The following is a 20,923-nucleotide window of genomic DNA, read 5'->3' on the forward strand; positions in this document are numbered from 1 at the left end:
TGAACTCAAAAGCTCACTTCTATCTGTTTAATTTCATGTAACCTCCAGACTTAGGATGGGTCAGTGCGACGGGAGCTCAGTTACATTCTTTTAATAATGTAGCTATTTTAAGTTCTGGTTTATTCTATTTTGATTTTGTTGGACTGTTTTGAACAATTTGGAACTGTTTGGTTTTAAAATTTTATTTACTGTTTTAAATCATTTTTCAATTTTAAAGTTAAAATTCACGATAAAAAAGTTGAATTTTCAAAATATGACTCGTGTTTCCAAACTGAATTTAACTAAGGGTTCCAATAAAAATAAATGCGCTTTGAAAATATATATTTAGTCGTTAGAATTAATGAATTAATTATGAAGGATATTTTCACTAAAAATAAATCAGAATTGTTTTTATTAAAATCTAGCATTATTCTACAAGGCTAACTAATTTCTGGGTTTTTCGAAGAATATCATGATAGCTTCTCTAAATCTAGTCATAATGTCTAGGCGGGGTTTGGGGTGTTATATTTGTGGTATCAGAGCCAAGTTCAAAACTCGGGCTATGAATTTGGGTCAAAAATATTATGAAAAGTGCTTTTCGCACAAGATTTCTTTATGTTTAAAACTAAGAAAAATGAGTTTATAGAATATTGAGTCGTTGGGGTCTCCCCAATTATGGTCGAGTATTGGACAGTAGATTTTATTTTGATTGCAAATTAGTTGCTAATGCTTTGCAAAGGTATGGGTTGAAACATTAGATTGCCACAACAAATTATCCCCCAAAAAATGGACAAGCAAAGATTTCTAACAGAGAAATTAAACAAATTCTGGAAAAAGTGGAGAACCCAACTCGAAAAGATTGGTCCTCCAGATTGGATGAAGCTTTATAGGCTTATCGTACGACATTCAAAACACCTTTGGGGATGTCACCTTTTTAGCTTGTTTTTGGGAAGCCATGTCACTTACTTGTTGAGTTAGAGCATACAACATTTTGGGCTATTTAAAAGATGAATATGGACTGGAATGCTGTTGGCCATAACAGGTTGTTAGAATTGAATGAAATGGAAGAATTTTGGACACAGGCATATAAGAAGGTTAAACTCTACAAGGAGAAAACCAAGTGGTGGCATGATAATATGATTATGCCAAGGCAATTTAAACTAGGACAACGGGTGTTGTTGTTCAACTTTAGGCTCAAATTGTTCACTGGTAAATTAAAATCTCACTAGTCAGGTCCATATGAAGTAGCTCAAGTCTATCTTCATGGAGCTGTTGATGTCAAAGATATGAAAACGGGGGTCACATTTAAAGTTAATGAACAATGCTTAAAGCACTACTGGATGCTCATGTGGATAAAGACAAGTAATCCATTGACCTCCGAGATGTTTGAGGTAATAATTATATTTTCGAATTTTCTTTTCCTTAATTTATTTACTTTGATTTCAATTTTTTTAGTTATCTTTAATTATTTCATGTTGCTTCTATTTCTATTTTTATCTTTAAGTAGTTCTTTCCATGATTTCAAGAGACAGAATAAGGAATGTGAACTTATCAGTTGTGCTTCTACTGCAACATTGTGAAAGAGAGTTATGCCGTGAAAAATAGGAAAATAGATGTTGAGGTACAAGGTAATATGGGTTGACCAGACAAAATAGTCCAAGGGAGAGATTTTTGGACAGTTGGGCCTATTACGTTACTTGGGTAGCCCATGGTGGAAAAGCCAAAATTCTTATTTTAGGGCTAGGTCACTTCACAGTTCCCCCAAAAAATCCCTTTGTTTTTCCCTCCTCTATACTACAAAACTTACTTTGCACATGTAATTTTCCTGAACCATCAACACTATCTCACAACGACAATTGTGAGGTTGGGCCGTATGGTACCCGTAGGCCACTTGGTTTCTCAAATATTTGGGCATGTATCCTTTTCACTTTCACTCCAAATTTCCATCATACCAAAGTCAAGCCATAATTATCGGCCTCCCATCACTCACGTCATATCTCATTTACTCCTTACTTTGCCGTCATTTTATTTTACCCTAACCTCTTCAATTCTTTTACAGTTACGCTAAATTTTCTCTCTCTATGCTTATTTGTGCTTTCTTCGGACATTTCAAATTTTCTTCTTCTTCTTCTACACATACTTTTACCTTAAATTTTCATAATGGCTAGACAATCTACCCCCCAATCATCTGCTATGTCACCTCACACTTTCTTTAACGCTGCGGCAGAAGAGCGGTACCAGAACAACATCTCCAAGTGACCCTTCAGTTTGAAAAAAGAATTTCTTTTTAAAGACGAGCCTTTCATGGGATACGATGCTTCTATTTCTTCTATCGTTGAGCAACATGGATGGCAAATTTTTTTTTGCATCTGCAGGATGTGCTAACCAAGATTGTTCGAGAGTTCTATGCTCATCTTATTTCCCCTAATGCTTCTTTTATTTATGTGCGAGGAGTCTTACTCTTATTCGATAAGGACATGATTAATGATCAGTATGGTCTTTTTGATATCCAAGACAAGCATATCGAGCTTGCTGCAACCGCCACTACTGATGGGTTAACTTAGATTCTTCAAGACCTCTGTGTGACGGGAACTAAATGGATGGTGTCGAGTCAAGATTGTTACACCGTGGAAAGGGCATCTTTAAAGCCCAAGTGTAGGGTTTCGTATCACTTTCTTAAGATGCGCCTACTCCCTTCTATCCATAACTCAACAGTTTCTAAGGAGTGAATGTTGCTGCTCCATTCCATCATGTAGGGTAGGAAAATTAATGTAGGTAATATTATATTCAACGGAGTACACCGGTGCGCATAAAAGAATGTCGAGAGTCTAAAATTTCTTTCTTTAATCATCGCGCTTTGCTAGTGTGTTAATGTCTCAGTCCAAGCTGATGAGGATGTCGTCCCAAATAAAAGGGCTATTACAATTGTTGCAAAGATTTCTGAGGAGGATTTGTCATGGCAATAACCTCCTAGCTCAGCCTCAACATCCTCTATGCCAACATTTGCTACTACAAAAACCTTTGAGACTAACAGTTTATTCAAGAAAAAAAGTTCTCAATTCATTTGAGAAGTTGCAGAAACAGAATAATCTTTTCGAGACTTAGCAGTTTTAGCTTGCTGTAGATTTGGAAAAGGTGTAGGACAAATTGACTCTTTACTGGGCCTATGTGGAGTGGAGGGACACTGCTCTAAAAAGATCCTTCCAAAGAATTTCACCAAGCTAATGCCTGTATTTCCTGACTTTCCTAAGTAATTGTAGGCAGCTGTAGCATAAGAGGTTGGTGAAGCCCAGCCAGTTGAGACAGACCTTGCCACTACCGAGAAAGAAACCAAAGAACCAGAGGAAGAAACAGAGAAGACAGAATCAGTCAATTTTGTAGTTGATAGTGAGGAGGAAGAATAAGTAAATCCCACACCTACACCACCAGTGGATAGCACTATAGTTTTTCCACCTCCCTTTACTGAACCTATGACTGAATAGGATCATAAGATCAATCAGATTATTGATAAAATCACCAAATCTGGTGATGAACAAGAGAACGTGCCACTCTAATTATTGAAAAGGAAAATGCGGTGTAAACACAATGCACGTAAATCCACTCGCAGGACATAATGAAACAACTACACTCCGGTCTAAGCCAGGGAAGTTCTTTTCCCTTCCATACATCATGCATTTCATTTATTTTTCCATGACATTTTCTGTTGTATATTCATACATGCATTAAGGACAATGCATCTCGTAAGTTTGGGGGTGTGTTAAGCATTTAGTACTGCATTAAATAGTTAGTTGAGCATGTTTTAATTTTTGGTTCACCTGTCATTCATTTTTCTATGGCACACATAGTTGCCACGGTTTGTTTTGCCTATAATGAGTACAAACTTTACTTATGATGTTTGATGATGAGCTTAAATTCTTCAGTACACCTAGAATATGTGACAGTGGATTAGGTGAATTTAGCTTAGGAGAGTTGCTTGAAAATTAACTCCTAAACATGAGATGTCCTAACCTTAGTTAGTTTTGGACTATAACGAGTGTCTTTTAATGAACTTAGGGACTTTTGAAGCCAAACTCAGTCAAATTGCCAAAACATTACTTAAATAAAGGACAGTAGGCACTCCAAGGCCTAGAGTTGCCAAGTAAGTTAGCATTACTTTGTTTGCTCTATTGTGCTATTGACCAGAAAGGTGAGTTCGAGTAAGAGTGTGTAATGAAAAACAAAAAGGCAATCTACTATAGTAACAGGCTGAATAGCTAAGGAGGTAGTTATTTGCTCCATCCATCTTCTAAGTTAAAAGCATTAGCTTCAAGAGTGATTTTTATTTAAATTGTGACATGATTTAATACTTGGTAATTTAGTGTTTGCTCTATTGTGATTATCGAGTCAAAGAATTTTGTGACATGCTAAATCCCCTACATTAGTCTTTAAAAAAAACAAACAAACAAGAAAAAAATATGAATAATATACATACATTTTGAGTAGGCCTCGAGCAACTTGAGTTTAGGTAAAAAATGAACTAAGTGAATTTGGAGATGCTTGCTATGGCCAAAAAGCACACACGAGCACTTAGGAAATTTTGTTTTAAGGATGAAATTTTTTGCTACCTTTGTTAAGTGAACTTCTGACACTTAAAAAAGTTTTTAGAGAAAGAAAATTACTGAGAATTGATGTATATATTATTCTTTGAGTAGACTAGCAGTTCAAGGTGGTTATGTGCGATGGAAAACTCTTGCATATATGCATTCATGCATATCTTGCTTGAGGACAAGCAATAACTTAGTTTTAAGGGTGTGATAACTCTTGGAAAGAGTTATATTTTATGTCTTTAGACTTAGTTAATTGTTTGTAATTAGGTAAGTTGAGTTGCATTTTAAGATTTTCCATTAGTGTTTTTAGGAAATTGCATTAAAAGGCTTGGACTGTGCTTTAAATGTTATTACATGTTACTTCTAATTGTTTGCAGGAAGGATTTATTTGTTAAGTGGCAAGTGCAGAATGAGGAAAAGAAGTAAAGAAGTAAATGTTTGTTGTGGCAAAAGGTTGGATAGTTTGCCAACACGAATATCGTGGCAATGCTAAGAAGTGACCCAGTCAACACTTAACCGTTATCAGGCCTATTGTATGTGTACCAAAAAAGTCTGCCTAAAAAAGAGGAAAAAGATCATGGGATTATGGGATCATGGGTCTACCCTAAAGGAGGAAATATAAAACCCAAAATAAAAACTAAAAAGTAGGTAGACGGTTGGAGAGTCATTTTGGAAGGAGAAATCCCTTAGATGAAAATAAGGGGTAGACGATTGGGGAGTCATTTTTGGAAGGAGAAATCCCTTAAACGAAAATAGAGGGTGGCGGTTGCGACAAGGACGGAGACACAAAGGGGAAGACGAAGGCAATCCCTCCTGGTCATCGGAGGACATTTTATAGCCAAAGTTGTGGGCTGGACAGGCAAAAGCTATCTTCCTGAGTTCTCCCTTCAATTCTTTATTTTTTGTTCCATAATTTGATTTAAGGAAATGATGTTGATTACTATTTTGAATCTGGTTTCTATTCACCAACCCATGAGCTAAATCTCATAAGGTTGGGATTACTTGATGAAACTTTTATTTCCATTATTGGCCACGACTTAGATTAGTTTTAATTTACTGTTTCATTCAATAGTATTTATGAATAGTGTGTGTAATCTCTAGAAATAGGTGAATATGTAGCATGATTATAAAATTAATCTAATTCTGACAAGGTTAGGTTAGTTAGATCGAAATTGAATTATATGAGTGAGTACTCGAAAGAATACTTGTTGCAGACTCTAGACATAGAGCAGTGTTCTATACGAAAAGGAGAAGAACAATAGTAGGAACCAAACTCAAAGCCTATAGACATACAGTGCCCTAGGTGTGGTAACTCAAGGCCTAGCTCTCGAAAGAATAAGACCACAATAGAACTATTCCGAGCAGTAGAATAAGGCTGAACTTGTCGAGGCATTCTTGGTTAATGATGATAGATTCTTGGTAATCCCAGCCTTACGATTCAATATCATAGATCCTTTAACCTTTTCTGTAGCATCTCTATTTTCACATCCTTAGTTGCTACTTGTTTACATATTATTCACGTAATCATTCTCGTAATTTCTATTGCATACTTACTTTTGTCTTGCCATAGCATTTTCATTTATTTGTTAGAATTCACATATTAAACACATCAGTATTCCTTAATTATCTCTGCATTATTATTATTATTTTTGCTATAGCATTAAACACAATCCTTTATAATAACTTGATCAATTTATACCTAACCGATCCCTGTAGAGGTGATCTTACTTATCACTTTATTACTTGATCTGACGTGTACACTTGGACAATTCACTTAGCATATTCACACACGACAAGTTTTTGTCACTATTGTCGGGGATCGAAAATTTGGTGAAATTTGGTTTTTTTATTATCTCATCTAATTCCATTAGTTTTATTTAACTTAGTTGTTTTTAATTTCTATAGGTTTGTTACCAGTGCATGAGTAGAAGCATTCCTGTTAACGAATAGTATCTTTTTAACTCTAAGATCGAGAGAACTTTGCGAAGAAGGAGAAGAGAAGTGCGTAACATGGCTAGTGACGGGAATGATCGTGGTCTGAATGATCCATTAAATCCAAATAGTCAGGATCTTAATCTTCCTATTCATCGTGTGATAGATGATCGAGACAGGCGAATTCGTGAACATGTTGTGCTATTTTTGGATGATCTTAATCAAGGGATAGTTAGACCACACATTCAAGCTCTGCATTTTGAATTGAAAGTGGTGATGTTTCAGATGTTACAAATAATGGGATAGTTTAGTGGGTTGCCTACTGAAGATCCACGATTGCATTTAAGTCTTTTTTAGAAGTCTGTGACTTGTTTAGATAACAGGGTGTTCCTAAAGATGCCCTGAGACTTAAATTGTTTCCATATTCCTCAAGAGACCGAGCAAGAGCATGGTTGAATGCTTTGTTGTCGGGGACAGTGGCATCATGAAATGATCATTACCAGAGGTTTTTTCTATGGTATAATTTGCAAAATATGAATGCCAAGCTTAGAACTGACATCACGTCTTTTCAAAAATCAGAGGATGAAACGTTGTATGAAGCTTGGGAAAGATTTAAAGAACTACTTTGGAAATTTCCAATGCATGGTTTTTAGCACTGGGCACAGATGGAGATGTTTTGTAATGGGTTGAATAAACATACGAGAATGGTAGTTGATGCTTCTACCAATGGTACATTGTTGGATAAATCTTAAAATGGAGCATATGAAATTTTAGAATGGATTGCCAACAATGATTATCAATATCCTACCACATAATTTGGGACTAACAGGAGAGCTATTGGCACCATAGAACTTGATGCAATCACTTTAGTAACTGCTCAGGTATCATCTTTAATCAATATGATCAAAATAATAAAGAGACTAATTGTAGTTCAGGAGATGAAAGCAATCGAGCCAGCATGTGTTTATTATGGTGAAGACCATGAGTTTGATGGATCCCATCAAATCCAGCATCCGTGTGCCACGAAGGCATTCCTTACCAGAGATCGCCACAAAGGCTTCCATTTCATAGATTACCACAAAGGCTTTCTTTTTCTAGCATGTTCACGATAAGGATTCACTTAGACTCACATTACGTGAGGTTTGCCCCTCATTGTCTTAGGTCACACAGAACACCCCATTAGGTAATAACCTTTAGTTCTTTCCAAAACCCAATTAGATTCCATATGATTCCAACTATGGTCTTACACGATATGGTGTCATGGGCTTTTTCTTTCAAAGGATCGTGTTTAAAGTCCTGACATACCCCTTTAGAAGAATCCGCGAAGACAAACACAGACTCACTTAACAGATCTTTCATACTTTGACACAATACAGAAATTAACACACATTTTAATTCACATAATCTCATACATTCCAAAAGCACTCATACAACCTTATTTCATCATTAGAATATCCATCTCATGTTTAACCTATTAGATTCCTCATGAACTGTACATATACGACTCATTTAGCGTTCACAGTGTGACTATTTTCTATAGAAACATTTCAAATACTACCTTACATACAAGACTCGGCTTAAGAACTCACATGACAAGAATGTAGAGTAGCTTGAGCTCCAGATCCATGATCCTTTCAGGAGTTGCAGCAACCACTGCCTCTTAAAACAAAAGAACACTATAAAAGCCCATTCGGATAACCTTTTCATCATCTTAAACACAAATAACCCATAAACAAAGCCTTACTTTTTTCGACATTCATGCAGATCTACTTTTTAGAGCCATAAAACTTACCTCGACATGGAGAAATTTCTAGAAGATTCCAAAGTTTCAGATCCAACTTAAAAAAAGATGCTTCTCCTTTCCTCTAGCCTTAGATTTCAATATTTCAAAAGAGTAGAAGAGAACTCTCTTTTATTTCAAGTTAAAAACCTATTAAAATAGTCCAAGTCTTTATTGGAACTTGAAAAATGTCACATCACTACTGACTTGTCTTATGAAAGGTCATTAACTTCCACGGAAACTAATTTAGTACTTTCCATTTCTCTTTTAACTATCATGGTTCACATTCGGTTAGTGCCTAACCAAATCACTTTATAACTTAACATGTACAGTATCATGGAGAAAAGGGTGTACTACTTCTGACATGGGCTTATACCTTTAGTATCTATTTATCAGACCACATCCTTCTTCCAAAAAATCACAATAATCTAGCATGAAGCTCTTAACATCTTGAACACACAATTGTGTCCACCCCCATATATTCCAGAAAGAGCACTTGGGTAATTATCAATTTGCCAGTCGTACTTTTCAAAGACTACTCTAGTTCTTGTGCTCACCAGAACTAGGGCGTTAAAGGCTTGATCAAAGAATTCTTATACTTAGTAAAATTTTTATACTTAACACACACTAAAAAGTTACTCTTTGTGCCTCACTTCCATAGACATCATTTGAACACTAGGGTTTCGATGGACACGATGTTACATAACTACAAGGTACAAATGTATGAAAACGATCGATTATAGGTATGATATTGAAATATATGTTATAATAGCTCGTTTTTAGTTGTGTTGAAAATAGTGGTTTTGAAACCCCAATTTTGACAAGTGAGTTCGTAAATATTACTATTTAATATTTACAAGTCAATATTAGTGTTATATTAAATTTTATAAGAAAAATTTACTAATTAGACAGTTAATTAAAACACAAGTGGTTTGACCCTAAAGTCGGAGGTTTTGGAAAATAAGGTATCAAGACCTCATTTTCATAGATCGAGCCTGTAAATATTTTTATTGAATGTTTTTATAGTTTTTGTATAGGTGAATTGAATTTTGGTCTAGAAATTTTAGTGATTGGATGGTTAATTAGGGTACAAGGACTAAATCGTAAAAACCATAAAAGTCAATCGCTATTGATTTATTTTAGTTAAAAGGGTTTAAAGGGTAAATTTTTAAGGATTTAAGTGGCAATTAACCACTTTTAAAAGGTAGCATATGGTATGGACACTAACTGAAAAATATGTTAAATAATGTTTAATAAAAGATTAAACAATATGTTAAAATAAGGTAAAAAGTGTTTCTTCATCATTTTTCTCCTTCTCGTCATTGTTTCTTCATAAAATGAAACTAGGAAAGCCATTTTTGATACTCATACTTTCGGCCATTGCATGTAAGTCCTAAACAAGTTAGTTTTTTTTGTAAATTTTATGTTCTTGAGACCGTTATAGCTTAATCTAGTTATCACGGGTACTAAATCATAAACTTGTCAAAGGTTTTAACAGTTTTCATTAATGGTTTTTGAGTTTTTTTATGTTTAATGGTAGAATTTGAAGCTTGTAAATGTAATCAGACTAATTTGTAAAATGAAATTTGTTACTTTTTAGTTTAAGGACTAAAATGAAAATATTTCTAATTGACATGAATTTTTTGTAATTCTTGAATTAAGAGGGCTATAATGGGATGAAATTGAAATCAAAATGAAAAATGGGGCTTAAATGTGAAATTTATGATAGTTTTGGTTTTAGAGACTAAATTAAATAAAACGCAAAACTTTAAATGAATTATGTAAAATGAAATTAATTTGTCATATGCCTTGAATAGGATGTTATAAGATAATTAGTCTTGATAATGGGCAATTAATTATTATAGATAGGGATTTAAATCAATAGGAAGTTAATAATGAAATAAGAGAAATTACATATTAGTCCCTGACACTTTGTAGTTTTCATTTTCCAGGTAAGTTCATATGGTGTATTTATATTTTTATTCCTCATTTATATTATATTGTGAATGTTATATACAATATATGTTTTAGTGAACTTTGGATTGTTTACAATTTAGTACAAAAGGGTGAGAAAGGATTAAATTGAAATAAAATAACATGAACTTATATGATGGAATTACCCTAATGAAACTTGGTAGCAGTATCATACACATGGTTACAAGTTGATTTTAGATGATTACCGAGATCCAACATTTGTTGCGGACTCGAAGATACATGTGACAAAGGTTTAACTCAGATGAGTAACCTAATGTTGTTTTAAAGGTTTAGCCCAAAGGAGTAATCTTACATATATATACAACCCTGGCCAATGTATTTTATGTATCAATATAAAGGTTCAGCTCGGATGAGTAACCTAACACGAATATATGATCAGATCGAATGAGCAATAAATATGGTTAATTACCGATGATTATAAAGATTTAGCATTTTTCGTGGACTCAAAGACACATGTGACATAGATTTAGCACGAACGAGTAACCTGATGTCATTTTAAAGGTTTAGCTTGGATGGGTAACCTGACATGTATATTTATAGTTTTTGCCAAGCTATTTGATGTGCTGATAAAAGGTTTAGCCCGAATGGGTAACCTAACTCCAGTGTATATGATTAGCTCGGACGAGCATTAGACATGATTTGCATTTGTGTATTGAGTTCCTTTACGATATTTGATCAAGGAATACAAAAGATATGAAATATAGAATTGATAAGTTACGAAATCAATTTAATGTTCAAATAAGGTGGAATGAACGATTTGAATAATAAAATTTTTAGTATACATATATGGAAGAAATATGTTAAATGTTTGTTAAACATTATAAAATGGCAAGCTTTGTACTTGATGCATATTATTTATGTTTGATATAGGATATAATCTCACATTGTGGAATTTTGTTGGTATTATAGGTAAACTTAGCTTGCACATCGTTTAACATATGATTATTAATTGTGGTAAGTTAGTTTTTTACATTGTATGAGCTTAATAAGTATTTGTAATACTTACTCCCTTGTTACCACTTTCCTTGTAGATTTTGGACATTTGGAATGTGTTGATCGGATCTACAAGAAGCTTACATTATCTATCTTTCGATTTAGTAGACTTTTGATCTTCTTAAACCGATTATATATGGCATGTACATAGGATTGTCAAGTGGTTGTAATGTTAAATATGCTTTTTAGCATATCGTGGCATTGTTGAATTTTGAGCTTCCATGATAAATTATGGATATGATAAATTTCTTATGTTCATATTTGGTTCATGGATGTTCAAATATGGGTGAAAAAATATGATAGGTTATGTACATATGAATTAACTTGTGGTATGAATTGGATAGGTGTTATGTAATGTTATAAATAGGTGGAATGGTTGGTATGGAACCATGTTCTATTTTTGTGATTTGGTGCCAAATGTGGTATATTGGTTAGATGCTTAGGGAAATGTTGTATGTTATATTTTGGCATTGTATTGATATGTTTTGAACAGGTTTATATTGGCCAAAATACATTTTAGGTCACTTTTAATAGTTGGACTTGTAACAAGCATCAAATAGCCTATTTTTGTACCACATGGTTCTCGATTATCACATGGTCGTGTGAGTACTGTAGAATTGGATATTTAGATTTCACACTACCTCAATTTGTTTCACGACCTAGCCACAAGGTCGTGTGACTTTTCATGAAATTTTGTAATTTGATCCATACAGCTTTAGAGAGTTATACAACCTAGGCCTGTTTTACACAATTTCCTTTAGCTTCTAAATATGTTGCAATTTAATCCTTATTTGTTATCGGGTCCACATTAGAGTTCACGTAAGCTTATATAATACTTGGGAAAATTTTTAAATGGTATTTTATGATTGAATTGATTAGAGTAATTTAATTTTTTACTATTAATTGTTTATAATTGTTTCGTTTTGTACTGTAGCATTCCGTAACTTGATTCCGATGGCAGTGATGGGTGAGGGTGTTACATTTAAGGGTATCAGAGCTAAGGTTTATTCAATTATAGAACTGAACATAGCATGTGTTGAGTCTATAAATACATGTCTCATTAACCTGGGATAGTTTGATGCAATATGATCCGATTTGACTCCATTTTCTTTAAGACATAATATGCCAGTCGAGTCTAATCATGTCATATCAGATGAGGTAAATGTTAACGTTCCTACTTTCGATCAAGGCACTAGTCATAGTGTGTCATTCCACAAACGTCAGATAGTGAAATACGAGGTGTTTTCTTTTAAAAGATGAACAAACGATTCTTAGAGTTTATGTGAACTAATCCTATGGCTACGCAACCTCCACCCTCGACTGTGTCTTCCATGGCACCCCTTTGTCCTCAAAATTCGATAAATTTTCATAGACATCCAATTAATAAGATTCAGAAAAGTAAAGCTAAATAATTCAAGTGTAAAACTGATGATAATCCGATCAGAATTGTACACTAACTAGAAAATACTCAGTGGTTTTGATGGCTTTTGGTTCCTTATCTATTTGAACTCAAGATTTTACTTACATCAAAGTACACGAGTCACTCATTCATAGCCCATCATCCACTCAGGATTAAGGTATGCCACACTATGAATGTCACAAGTGAATAAATCCATTAATGGATTCAGGATCTATTATGCTTGGTTCCAGTAGGATGCACTGTCAATCCAGTCAGTGACATCTATGTCTCTATCTTCTGGGAGTCATTCGATGCCCAAGGCAAAGCATCTCCCTAATCGGGCTTGATAGATGTCATATTACTAATATAAGTTGTCATTTCATATCATGATCCGACCATATAATACCGATTAGTATTAGTTAAACATTAGACAACCAGTGAGATAATTTTTTTCTATTTTTCTTTACATGCAAAAACCATGTGAGGACATTATACAAAGGATATTAATGTAATTCATTAATAATTTTGATAACCAATCTATTCAAAAAAATACAAGTGTACAGATTGAAGTACTACGCTTAGGGCACCAAATCCAACACAACCACTCAGTCCTTCAGAGTTACTATAGTCACCATGACCCACCATTGACGTGCCTCCTCCTTTAACAGAGAGATGCACACCTCAGACAATCATTAGGTGTGCATTGAAGTTCTTTAATACTTTTTTGAGTGTTTTCTGGCAAATACTAGGTTAGAGAGGGGTCACCATCTTTAGTGCCTTTAAACATTTTAGCTCCATACTTATAGAGCTTTTCATATGGGGGTTAAGGTGTCAGTTCAGGAGCCTGAAGTTGTGGTGTAGAAGGTATCACTTAAGGTGGAGGGGGAGGAGTTGGGATCCAGGGGTTGGGGGAACAACCCCGATTGAGGATACCATTTGTTCATCATTTTGAAAACGTCTTCTCTCTGGGGCCCCTCAGGTACAAATGGTACTTCCTGCGTCGAAGGTGGTTGATTCCTCCCTTGCTCCAAGTTTAAAGCATTACTCTATACTTCTTCATCGATCGCTTCTCTATTTTCAGGATCACAATACAACATTGAATTTTCCAAAGAGGTGTGTACTTTTAGATGCTATGCTCGGTTAAATCCTAGAATTGACTAAACTTTAACTCTGATTCCACTAATTATAATGCCCCTCACTGTCTAAGTGGCTAGTACGAATATGAGAGACTACCAGAACATTTTAGAGGCAAAAACCAATATCTTGTTTATCAAAATAATTAAAAAATAATAATAAAATGTTTTAAAAATATTTAAACCCTATTCAAAATGAGTATTATGCTTTCAAAGTAAAGTTCAAAAATCTTATAGTGTCAATTAAAACAAAAGAGCTAGGTAATTTGTAAAATATAGGAATGTTAATTAAATTGATAAAAGCTACTCAAATCCTTAAGGAATTTATAAGAAATTCAGTAAAGCCAAAAAGAGTAATATTACGTTAAGTTGTTGTAACACCCCGAACCCGAAACCGACACCGGAGTCGAACACGAGGTGTTAACTGACTTTAACCCCTTACAAAATTTATTTTTCCAGACACTGCCCAATCTGTGTACTAGTCGTTTTAAAAATCATATCTTGAGTTTCGTAACTCAAAAATCAGTTTTGTAATTTTTCCCCGAAACTAGACTCATGTGCCCATCTATGTATTTTTTTCTAGAATTTTTGGTCTGGCCAATTAGTACAGTTTATTAGTCAAAGTCTCCCAAGTTGCAGGGATTGACTACACTGACCTTTGCCCATTACGACTTGGATATCTCCCTACACGGGGCTTCAATACTGATGCCGTTTGTTTCTATGAAAACTAGACTCAGAGAGGAATCTGTAAATATATGGTACGACCCCTAATTATCTCTGGTTAATTTGTAATGAATTTCCAAAGTCGGAGTAGGGAATCCAGAAACCGTTCTGGCCCTGTCCCACTATAATCTGATTATCTCTTAATATACTGCCCATATGATCTTTTCGTTACTTCCTCATGAAAGAAGACTCATCGAGCTTCGATTTCATAATTTATTCATCAATTAATTCCACTCCTACTATTTTTAGTGATTTTTAAATCTCATGACACTGCTGCTGCCAGCATCTGTTACGAAAGTAACTAGGTCCATCTCATGCCTACCCTTGATCCAACTCAATCGAACATTCGTGCCATTTTCGCATGGCTTAAAGTTTACATGCCAAAATTCGAACACAACGTAATAGCTTATACATGCCAAAATGTTCTTCTAAGCCAACTAAGAAGAAAGTACCAAAACTTGCTATCCGGTGTGATGACTTCGATGACGGCCTGACCCCGCAAAAATAGATGAGTCCAAGCAACCTATAATGGGTGACAAGGAAACACCGAGTGAGTTTATAACTCAGTAAGTCATAAGGAATGCACTACCATCTATCAATAACATTATCACAAGAAGAAGCAAAATGGAACGAGACAATTTACTCCATCCATACCGAACCATACCATAGTTCCTCCAACCTATCGATTCAATTTCATATCAATTCATGCATTCACAATCCATATACTCATCAATAGGACATTGAAGCATTTTCATAAATCAATTTATTTTCGTTACAATCAAACAACAAAACGGCCTTTCACCCATCCTACGATAAATTTTATGTACGTGACTTCAAGTATAGTTGTCACATAGGTTCAACTTACCGAGCTCAACACCAAGTATAAGCATAGCACATATTAGCCATGTACTCAAGACACTTACCCGATCCGCTGTCCGCGATCGACTCAATAGTGTCGCACACATAGTGTCCATAATGATTCACGAATGTATATTGAGCCCGCACACTCAGTGCTATATAATCAACTCGCACACTTAGTGCTACGTAATCAAATCGCACACTTAGTGCTACATAGTCAACCTCGCACACTTAGTGCTGCATGGTCAATTCGCACACTTAGTGCATCATATTCATTTCGCACACTTAGTGCAACATAGTTAAATCGCACACTTAGTGCTGTACAATTTAATCCCGCGCACTTAGCGCCAATCTCATGGTCATAAATGGTTATCCCGCACGTTTAGTGCCGAGATCAACAACTCAATACATCTTACCTCTTTTCTTTCATTCAACAATTTCATCATCACATACGTACACGCATATATATATGTATATTTATTCATTCCATTCAGCATCAATCCATAACATTATGACCATTGAAATAATACCAACTACATGCTTAATGACTTACCTCGTGTTGGGTAAGACGGTTCCAACTCGGCTACTCGATAACCTTTTCTTTGCCTTTGCTCGATTCACCTCCTTTAACTCCTTGAGCTAAATCAATAATTTAACTAGTTTAACCACCTTGCTAAATATTTACAATCCAATTTCACATGTATATGTATGTTAGTATATTCGGCTAATAACCTCATGCAACTACCATATCATCAAAAATCTAATCACACATGCACATGCATTAGGTAAGTTACCTTTGCTAATTTTAAACCCAACATCACACAAGCTCTCAAGAGATGGCCGAATGCTACTTTTGTTACCCAACTAATCATTCGACAATTCCATCCCCTTTACCACCCTTTTATGCCTAATTATCTAAATCAAGATAAGATCATCAACATGCCTAACCATAGCCGAATGTGCAACATTAATCTATCACCTCTATCTCTTAAATACTATCAAGTTCATTTACTTCTAATTTCTTAAGTTCAACATCTTAATGCCCATTATAGCCACTCCCATAATCTACATTTAAAAATCGGCAACACCCACATTCAACTATCTTAGCCGAATACTCCTCAATACTTAGACTAAAGTATGCACATTAAACTTAATACAACTTTCATTATTCCTTTCATGTTTCGGTCAATTATTCAAATTACCTCATAACATGAACATTCTTTTCAACTAATCTAGGATGACTCATTCGGCCATAACCAAGAACCACTTTTCATACAAGGACAAAATAAATCAAATGAACCTCCCATTTAAACCCCTTTCTATCTTCTACTTACTCAATAATACATGTTTCTTAGTTCATATTCATCTATAACCATTTCAAATCACATACTACAAAACATCATCACTTTGGCATATAAGAACATAACCAAAGGTTTCTTGCAACACAACTCAAAAATCAACACATGGGTCATGTTATGAGCATCAAAACAACTCAACTTCACAAAAAAAATGCCAAAAGAACCACATGATATCATACCTTAATCTATAAACTCACTTGGCCGAATGTCCTAGCTTCCATTTTTTTTCTTTTCTTTTCCTTATGGTTTCGGCAAGATGATAGAAAAGATGAAGGAACTTTGTTTTTATCACCACTTACTAATATAAATTTATTATACATAATTCCCACCAAATATAAAAAAATGGAGACAAGGGAACACCATAATGCATGCGTGTGTTGGCCGGCCATTCACATTCAAAAATGGTCTATTTGACATGCAAGTCCACTCTTTTTGGTACATGCACTAATAGACCATTTTAAATTGGACTATCATATTTTCTCCATGTCTCAAATCGATCCCTATTAACAATTTTCTCATGCAATTGGTAAAATTAGGGAATGAAACTTCCACATACTCATGTTCACACATAATAAGCACAGAATATAGCAATTAATTATTTTTTTACGACTCGGTCTTGTGGTCCCGAAACCACTTTCCGACTAGGGTCACATTAGGGCTGTCACAACTCTCCCCCACTTAAGAAATTTTCGTCCTCGAAAAGCTTACCAGTAAATAGGTTTGGGTATCGTTCTTTCATCGAACTCTCGGTTTCCCAAGTAGCTTCCTCAATCCCGTGTTTGAGCCATAACACCTTTACTAACGGAACCTTTTTGTTCCGCAACTCCTTCACTTCACGAGCTAGGATACACATCGGCTCTTCTTCATAACTCATATCGGCTCGAATTTCAACCTCCGACAGACTAATTATGTGCGAAGGATCAGATCTATAGCGTCGAAGCATCGAAACATGAAAGACATCGTGTATCCTTTCAAGTTCAGGGGGCAAAATCAATCTATATGCAACCGGACCAACTCGTTCGGAGATTTCGTACGGCCCAATGAATCTCGGGCTCAACTTGCCCTTACGGCCAAACCTGAGTACCTTTTTCCAAGGCGAAACTTTAAGGAACACTTTATCTCCCACCTGATATTCAATGTCCTTTCGTTTCAAGTCCGCATACGATTTCTGACGATCTGTGGCTGCCTTCAGACTTTCACGGATTACATTTACTTTCTGTTCGGCATCTTTAATCAAATCAACTCCGAAAATTCTACTTTCACCGAGCTCGGTCCAAAACAATGGCGTACGGCATTTACGACCGTACAAAGCCTCATAAGGTGCCATCTTAATACTTGATTGAAAACTATTGTTGTAAGCGAATTCAATCAAAGGTAGATACCGTTCCCATGAACTACTGAACTCGAGGATGCAACACCTCAACATATCCTCATGTATCTGAATTATCCGCTCGGATTGACCATCAGTTTGGGGGTGAAAAGCGGTGCTAAAATGCAGCTTGGTACCCAAAGCTTCTTGCAATTTCTTCCAAAATCGTGAGGTGAACCTCGGATCTCTATCCGACACGATAGAAATAGGTACTCCATGTAATCTCACAATCTGAGAGACATACAATTCGGCTAGTTTATCCAATGAAAGATCCGTACGCACGGGGATAAAGTGAGCCGACTTAGTCAGCCTATCAACAACAACTCAAATCGCATCCTTCTTACTTGCGGACAATGGCAGTCCGGACACAAAGTCCATTGTGACTCGGTCCCATTTCCACTCGGGTATCATGATCGGCTGAAGTAACCCTGAAGGCACTTGATGTTCCGCTTTCACTTGTTGACATATTAAACATCTCGAAACAAAGTCGGAGATGTCTCGTTTCATACCATGCCACCAAAACCGACGTTTCAAGTCGTTGTACATTTTCGTACTCCCCAGGTGAATTGACATTCGGCTACAATGGGCTTCGTTCAGAATCATCGGAATGAGTTCTGAATTCCTTGGAACACACAAACGACTTCTAAACCTCAAACAACCATCATCATCAATCTGAAACTCCGATTCCTTGTTCGGAACACACTCAGCTCGTTTTGCAACCAATTCATCATCGACTTTCTGAGCTTCACGAATTTGATGAGTCAATATTGGTTTGGCTTTTAATTCAGCTACTAACACATTGTCAGGTAGAACAGACAAGTGTACATTCATCGCTCGCAAAGCAAACAGTGATTTCCGGCTTAAGGCGTCCGCAACCACATTAGCCTTTCCCGGGTGGTAATCAATGACAAGCTCGTAATCTTTCAACAACTCAAGCCAACGTCTTTGTCGCAGATTCAAGTCTCGTTGAGTCATCAAATATTTGAGACTTTTGTGATCCGAAAACACATGGCACTTCTCGCCAAACAAATAATGTCGCCATATTTTCAATGCAAACACAATGGCGGCTAGTTCGAGATCATGGGTCGGATAATTTCTCTCGTGTGGCTTCAATTGTCTCGACGCATAGGCCACAACTCGACCTTCTTGCATCAATACGCAACCCAACCCAAGTAGGGATGCGTCACTATAAATGACAAACTCCTTACCCGATTCGGGTTGCACCAAAATTGGAGCTTCAGTCAGATGAGTTTTCAGTTGATCGAAGCTTTTCTGACATTTCTCCGTCCATTCGAACTTAACATCCTTCTGAAGTAGCTTCGTCATTGGTGTGGCTATCATCGAGAAACCTTTGACAAATCGTCGGTAATAACCGGCGAGCCCTAGAAAGCTCCGGACTTCGGTAACATTTCTCGGAGGCTTCCAGTTAAGTATGGCTGAAATTTTGCTCGGGTCAACCCGAATACCCGATGCGGATACCACATGACCCAAGAAGCTAACCTCTCTTAGCCAGAACTCACACTTACTGAACTTAGCATATAACTGCTTATCCCGCAAAATTTGCAACACTAGCCTCAGATGCTCAGCATGTTCGGCCTCATCTCTTGAATAGACCAAGATGTCATCAATAAACACAACTACGAACCGATCCAAATACGGCCTAAAGATCCGATTCATCAAATCCATAAACACCGCAGGGGCATTAGTGAGCCCAAACGGCATCACTAAGAACTCGTAGTGATCGTACCTCGTTCTGAAAGCAGTTTTGGGTACGTCCGAATCTCGAATCCGCAACTGATAATAACCCGATCTCAAATCTATCTTTGAAAACACCGATGCTCCCTTTAATTGATCGAACAGATCATCAATACGCGGCAACGGATACTTATTCTTTATCGTCACTTTATTCAGTTGACGATAATCAATGCACAACCTCATGGTTCCGTCCTTCTTTTTCACGAACAATACTGGTGCACCCCAAGGTGAGAAACTCGGTCGAGCGAAACCTCTATCCGTCAATTCTTGCAACTGAGCTTTCAACTCTTTTAACTCGGTTAGTGCCATACGATACGGAGCGATCGAAATTGGCGTAGTTCCAGGTACAAGCTCAATACCAAACTCTACCTCCCGAATAGGTGGCAAACCCGGTAACTCTTCAAGAAAAACATCCGGGTATTCACAGACCACCGGCACCGATTCGGGTTTCTTTTCTAACACCTTGTCATCAAGTACATACGCGAGGTATGCTTCGCACCCTTTCCTTACATATTTCTGGGCCAACATTGCTGATATTACAGCTGGCAACCCCCTTAAGTCCGCAGACTCAACTCGGATTATTTCGTTATTTGCGCACCTCAAATCGATAGTCTTGCTTTTGCAATTCACAACCGCATCATGCGCGGTTAACCAATCCAAACCAAGAATAACATCAAACTCGTCGAACGGCAAAAGCATCAAATCGGCCGGAAAACAGGATTCTCGGATTATTAGAGGGCATCTCTTACACACTTTATCAACAAGTACGCATTGACCCAAAGGGTTTGATACTCGAATTACGAGCTCAGTAGACTCAACAGGTAGAGTCTTACTGGTTGCTAAGGTTTCGCATACATATGAATGAGCAGAACCAGGGTCAATTAATGCAATCACATTAGTATCAAAGAGAGTGAAGGTACCAGTGATGACGTCGGGGGAGGATGCCTCCTCTCGTGCGCGAATGGCATATGCTCTAGCAGGAGTACGGTTCTCGGCGCGATCGGCCGTATCAGAGGCCCCCCTCTGACTACCACCCCTGCCTCCTAAAATTCTCGGTGGTCTA

The 20,923-nt window shown here is 36.4% G+C and overlaps 1 non-coding gene across 1 annotated transcript; it reads right to left on the reverse strand.

Moving 5' to 3' along the window:
• Positions 1-7,039: 7,039 nt before the first annotated feature.
• Positions 7,040-7,146, reverse strand: LOC121220627 (small nucleolar RNA R71). The gene has a single exon (XR_005917847.1). It is a non-coding gene; the product is annotated as a small nucleolar RNA R71 (small nucleolar RNA).
• Between the last annotated feature and the right edge of the window lie 13,777 nt (positions 7,147-20,923).

This window comes from Gossypium hirsutum, chromosome D08 (genome assembly GCF_007990345.1).
Source record: "Gossypium hirsutum isolate 1008001.06 chromosome D08, Gossypium_hirsutum_v2.1, whole genome shotgun sequence".
In the NCBI taxonomy this organism is placed as follows: domain Eukaryota; kingdom Viridiplantae; phylum Streptophyta; class Magnoliopsida; order Malvales; family Malvaceae; genus Gossypium; species Gossypium hirsutum.